This window comes from Euphorbia lathyris, chromosome 3 (genome assembly GCF_963576675.1).
Source record: "Euphorbia lathyris chromosome 3, ddEupLath1.1, whole genome shotgun sequence".
NCBI classification, from domain to species: Eukaryota; Viridiplantae; Streptophyta; class Magnoliopsida; order Malpighiales; family Euphorbiaceae; genus Euphorbia; species Euphorbia lathyris.
In genome coordinates, this window is record NC_088912.1 from 49,822,094 (window position 1) to 49,828,728 (window position 6,635).

The following is a 6,635-nucleotide window of genomic DNA, read 5'->3' on the forward strand; positions in this document are numbered from 1 at the left end:
TTTCAGGGAACCTATCGACCAAGCAGTCGTCTTCCTAGGACTGGAAGATGAACAACCTTGAGGAATCCCTAGAGCACGGAGATGCAATTCTTCAATGGAAGATGGAAGGAAGGAGGAAGGATTCTCAAGGAAGGGGGTAGGCTAATTTACACAAGGAAAAAATAAAAATTACATGATGAAAGAGTGTTATTTATAGATGTAGACACTATACCATAAAACCCCCTAATGCAACCAAATTTGAATTTGTTGCTTGAAAATTGATGCATTAAATGAGTTTATTTTGTTGTATTTCAATAATGTTGCATTTTTGTTGTAATAATCTTCAAATTAGCAAAATTATAAAAAATTATGCAACAAAAATATTAATTACTGCTTGTCATGTTGCTTTTAAGCAAGTTAATCCAACAATTTGTTTAAATTGTTACAAAAAATAAGGTAAAACCAAGAAAGCAACAGAATTATAATTGTTGCATTGACATTTAAGTGATCCAATGCAACAAAAATAAAGAAAAACTAACAAATATATAATGTTGCAATTTAAATAATTTATTATTTTATTAATTATATATATATAAATATTAATTTTTGAAAACAATTATATAATATTAATTTTTGAGAACAGTTATATGATATTAATTTTTGGAAACTATTATACAATATTAAATATTAATTTTTTATTAATATATAAATTTGTAAAAGAAATTTTCTAATTTTCATACAAAATTTTTCTTTTTACCTTTCTATGGTGCTTTGCACAAATTAATTTGAATTTATTTACCAAAATATTCTCATTATAAACATAATCTCAACAATTTTAACGAGGATGATTTATATATTTTAATATTAAAAACAAATTAATTAATTTATTAAATTTTATATTATTTTATTCTCATTAATAACTTATTTCTAAGAGTTTGTTAAATTTTATTTTCCATTATTCTCGTTATTTTTTTTACTATAATATTAGTAAGACATTTCATTCTCACTATTTTTTCAAAATAATTAACCAAAAAATTTTAAGGTTGCCTCTAACTCTTCCCTCCCAAAATATTTGAGTTACCGCTACTTACAAAATTTGGACCCCCAAAAGTTGAGTTACCTCAAACTCTACCCAAATTTGCCCCAAATTTCATTTTCCATTTCCCCAATTTCATTCCTAACCCTTATTCCCGCGACTCTGGGATTTTGACGAAGTCTCCGCACCTCAAACCACCTGAATTTCATAGACCTAAATCACTGCCTGTAAGCGACCTAAACTTCTCCCCTGTATAATGTCGTATTTTTCTTCTTCTTCCTATTTATCTCTCTCTGAAATCCCAATAATCAATTTTCATTACTCCTTCTTTAGCTCCACAAGAAGAACAAAAAATTTGGGGATTTTGTTCGAATTCGGAGAATTTTAGTGATTTTGATTGTTGTTCTACATTTGGGGATTTTTTAGGAATGGTGGTGAAGATGATGTGGTGGCGGTTGTGGCCGCTATTAGGTCCTCGGAAGTATGAGGTGAAATTGGTTATTCGGAGGATGGAAGGGTGGAATCTGGTGAAGGAATCTAGAGAAGAAAAGGAAATAGGGTCTGGTAGTAGATTAACAGTTGAGATTCGTTGGAAAGGACCAAAGTTTGCGTTGAGTTCATTTAGATGGACGGTGAAGAGGAATTTCACTAAAGAAGTTGAGGTTTCTGGTGAGGAAAACGACGCTGTTGAATGGGATGAGGAATTTCAAAATCTCTGCACTTTATCTCATCAGAAAGAGAATGGGTTTCATCCTTGGGAGATCGCTTTTACCGTCTTCAATGTATGTTTCTCAATTTTCCCCCTAATTTCAGTTTTCGTTTACCGATTGAAAAGTTTAATTAGTTAGATAATGTTTTCCGGTGTTAATTGTTTTTTGAAATCTTTCTGATTTTGATCGGATCATCCATTATTGTGGGAGCTGTTGAACTTGATTATTTGATTTCATTTTTTTTCTCTATTTGTTGATTAGATTTTCTTATCTGATCTCTTGATTGTATAATTATAGTGTTTTTGAATGTAATTGGATGATTTTGTTGTTTAATTCAGGGAGCGAATCGAGGGCCGATGAACAAGGTTCCTACCATTGGAACTGCATTTCTGAATCTTGCTGAATATGCTTCTACTGCTGAACCAAAAGAGTTGGAGCTACGGCTCCCTCTTTTGCTTCATTCGGGTTCTCTCGAGCCTCAAGTCTTCCTCTATGTATGTTTTCAGATTTCCTGTATTTTTCGTGTTTGTTTATCCGTATTGTCATTCCTATACTCTTCTTTCTCTACATTCTGGCTATTGCTTGTCTTTTCTTTCTTCCACTCTTTTCCAACCCTTATTTTCCTATATCCCTCTCTCAATTTTTTTTTGATGTTGGTGGATCAGAGAGGGGAGTCAAGATGAACTGCTTTCCTTGTTGTATGTCTGAGCAGAAACTTAGCAAAAAGTCTTTGAAGAAAAGCCTTAAGGACTATGAATAGGAAAATTCTTGTTGAGGTTTTGATGTTAAGTCTTCTTCAGGGGAACATGGAATTTCTTGTTGAGGTTTTGATGTTAAGTCTTCTTCACCATTCTAATCTTGTCAATCTAGCTGGATATTGTGCTGAAGGTGATCAAAGAATTTAGTCTATGAATATATGCCTAATGGCTCTCTTGAAGATCACCTTATTGGTATGTACAATCTAATTTAAATTTTCCATTTTCATTTCTTCTTTCTTAATGATATAGATTGCAAAATACATTGGAATTTTGTGTTCTTTTCTTTTTTGTTTTTAGATTTTCCACCAGAGAAAAAGGGCTTGGATTGGAAAACAAGGATAAAAATAGCTGAAGGTGCAGCAAGAGGGCTTGAATACTTGCACGAAACAGCTACTCCTCCTGTGATATATCGAGATTTCAAAGCATCAAACGTGTAATTGGATGAGAATTTCAATCCAAAACTATCAGATTTCGGGCTAGCGAAACTCGGTCCAACGGGGAATAAGACTCATGTTTCCACCAGGGTGATGGGGACATATGTGTATTGTGCTGCTGAATATGCTTTGACAGGCCAATTGACTGCTAAATCTGATGTCTACAGCTTTGGAGTTGTGTTCTTAGAGCTTATTACTGGAAGAAGAGTTATTGATAATAGAAGAGCAGTAGAAGAACAGAATCTAGTCATTTGGGTATGTAATGAACATTCAGAATATCCTCTATTCTTAGAACCTTAATTATCGGCTTAAACTTTTGGATTCGTAATTCGTAATGCAGGCAACTCCGTTGTTTAAAGATAGAAGGAAGTTCACACTACTCGCTCTCTACTCCACCGCCGCCTCCACCTCTTTGGTTCATCTCCGCCTCTTCTGCACAAAATCTAAAATCGGGTAAGTTTGTATTTGATTATAGATGATCTGTATTTGGTTATAGATGATTTGCGATGGTTATTGATTTATTTTATTCAATTTCTCTTGTTCTTCGGTAAGTCTGATCTGTCTTATTCTTCAATATCATGAAATAGCCATCTCGATTGATTTCATATGAGAAATCAAATCTAGTTGTGATTTGCTTGAAGTACTTCTGGGTTCTCGAGTTCGTTTTTTCATCTTCGAGTTCGTATAAGTATTTCTTGGTTCTCGGTTTCCTTTTACCTCCTTTAAGTCTCTTTTTTCTCTGTCCAGATCTCAAATGTTTAAAGGTGGAGGTATCTTAGAGTTTCTGGGTATTGCTGGGATTTCGAACCAGGTGCGTTTTTATTTGGTATCAGGGCATCTGAAAATAACTTGATATCACTGCCATCTATAATGTGGCAGAGTATTGTGAGGTCTAGAAGTGATTGAATTTTTTTAATCAGTTGGTATGATTGCTTTTTATACTAATGAGCTCTTTAACTTTAAAAGAGATTTAATTAATGTATATTTTATTAGTTTCGTAATTGCAAAGAGGAAGATTGTGAAGGGGAGGAGGAAGACTAAGCCTTCCCCTAACAGTGATTTGGAATTTATAGTGATCAAGCTTGCTTGTTTTGTTAAATATTCATTGGATATCATCCGTGTCTTCAATCAACTTTTCCTTGTTTTGACTATTTCCGTTCATTATCAGAGTCTCTTGAAGCTAGAGGGTTTCATTGATTCTCTCCCTGAGAAGGCATATGTAGGAGATATACAGTATCTCGTTTTAGAGATGAAAAACCAATCTCAATTTTCTATTAAGGTATGCTATTCAGAGCATGAAGGACTTAAGATACCATACCCTAAGGTAATAATAATAATTCTGACATTAATTTATACTAATTTTGATTATTTAATTAATTAATCAAATGAGAATTTATTTACAAACATTAAGGAGACTTGTTCAGAATAGAGAAGCAGCAAGGAAAAGTAGGCTAAGAAAAAAGGTCTGTTTGTGTGATTCTGTCTGTCCAATTTTATTTTATAAATAATTGGTTTTTGCTTATTATTTTGTAATTATAGGCTTATGTTCGGCAACTAGAGTCAAGTAGGATTAGGCTAACTCAACTTGAACAAGAGCTTCAAAGAGCCAGATCTCAAGTAAGTTTAATTTTGTTGTTAAATGAACCTAATTATCGTTGAAAACAAGTTTAAGAAACGTAACCTATTAATTAATGTAATTAGGGGATTTTCTTTGGAGGAGGAGGAGGTTTAATGGGTGGAGATCAAGGTCTTCCTGTAGGTATAGCAAACATAAATTCAGACATAAATTCAGGTACGATATGGGTGGTATATAAATGCTACTGTATTTGACATAAATTCAAGTACGATATTATTTATTGGGTTTGTAAAATAAAGGATCATTATTAAAATGGGGTGGTATATAGATGCTACTGTATTTGACATGGAGTATGCGAGATGCGTGGAAGAGCATCACTGAATAAGTTAATAGATAATTATGCATTTCAAATTATAATGTTTTAATTTTTGACACCATGTATTTATTTATATTTGCATATGTTACGCCTTAATTTATAATCTTTGTATTGTTCATATCTTGAACTTGTCAATTTTGGACCTATAGCCTAATAGAGCCATTAACTGCGCAACAAATATTAGGGATATGGGGCTTACAACAATCAATTAAGGAGGCGGAAGAAGCTTTATCACAAGGTCTTGAAGCTCTTAATCAATTTATCAAATCATTCTCGTTATAATATAATTTCGTAATGAGAATTTGCAATTGACATGAGTTATACGTCATTCTTGTACAAGATGATGATGGGGAAGATAACGAGTGATATCAATGAAAGATTGTCGTCTCTTAGAATTTGAAAACTATGTATTGGATATTATGATACTCTATTTTATTTTGTAAGAGATTGTGTATGTATGTTTTGGATCATTGTTTAGAAGTATATTTATTATATTTTAGATTACATTTTCCGAAATTAGTCAAAATTTGCATTTATTACACGTTTAAATTATTCAAAAGAATGCAACAAAAAGATGCAGATTGTAATTGTTGCAAAATTCAATTATAAATGTTGCAAAAAGCTATCAAATATGTTGCAGGTCCCAGTTAAAATTGTTGCAAAAGCTAATAAATATGTTGCAAATGCCAATTTTAAAATTGTTGCAATTCCAACCAATAATGTTGCAAATTCGAATTAAAATTGTTGCAAAATCATATAATTTGTTGCAAGAAGTAATATAAATGTTGCATTTGAAGCAATATTCGTGTTGCAGAAACTATTAAAATTGTTGCAAAAATTAAATAAATTGGTTGCATTAGATTTAATGCAACAATAATAACATGTTGGATTATTTTGTAAATTTGTTGCTTCAATAAAAAAATTTGTTGCAACTAATTAAAAAATATCCAACAATTGTAAATTGTTGCTATTATTTAGAAATTGTTGCATTTGCAAATAATGCTACAGGAGCGTCCGCAACAATTGGATTTTTGTTGCGTTAGGTCTATTTTTGGCCTATTGCAACTCAAAAAGGGGTCTAAGCCAACAATTTCACTTGGTTGCAGTAGGGGTTTTATGGTGTAGTGAGATGACCTAAAATTAATTCTAAAATGTTTCCTAGTGTAGGTAGGAAGGCCGAGGCGCAGCGAAGGAGTCGTGTGGCCGGGAATCAGCTAAAAAGTTGATTTTCGCAGGCCAGCTCGCCGATTAACTCTTGGGGGTCCCCGAGACATGATTTTCCACCGATTTTGATCCCGTTCAATCTGCACACACACACACATCAAACTCCAAAAATCATTAGTCCAGAGGCTAAATTGACCCACCAGTCTTTAGATTCGAGTAAAAACTCCTTTGGTGTGACCTTTGATGGATCAATTAGCCAAAATAAATGAGGTGAAGTTCTTAGCCTAGTGGTTGAGAGCTTACCTATGCCTTGGGAGGTCATGGGTTCGAATCACATCCGGGTCTGGTGGGGATTTTTTTTATTCTTTAATGTAAGCGCATTGCGCAAATTTTTTAAAAAATGAGGTGAAGTTCAAGTGTGTGCTATTTTGGCGTTATTTTGCCTGAAAACACTCAGAAAATGGCTAAAAACTACGAAAAGTAATGAAACGAGTGTGAAAACTAAACTTTAGGTACAAGTGCATAAAAGTGCGAGAAACACTCGTTTTTTTTGCAAAAAACTAATTAAAACTACCCTAAAAACCGTACCTAAAGACAAGGTT

General features: G+C 33.0%; 1 pseudogene; it reads left to right on the forward strand.

Moving 5' to 3' along the window:
• Positions 1 to 2,477: 2,477 nt before the first annotated feature.
• Positions 2,478 to 5,608, forward strand: LOC136222667 (probable serine/threonine-protein kinase PBL23; annotated as a pseudogene).
• The last annotated feature ends 1,027 nt before the right edge of the window (positions 5,609 to 6,635 follow it).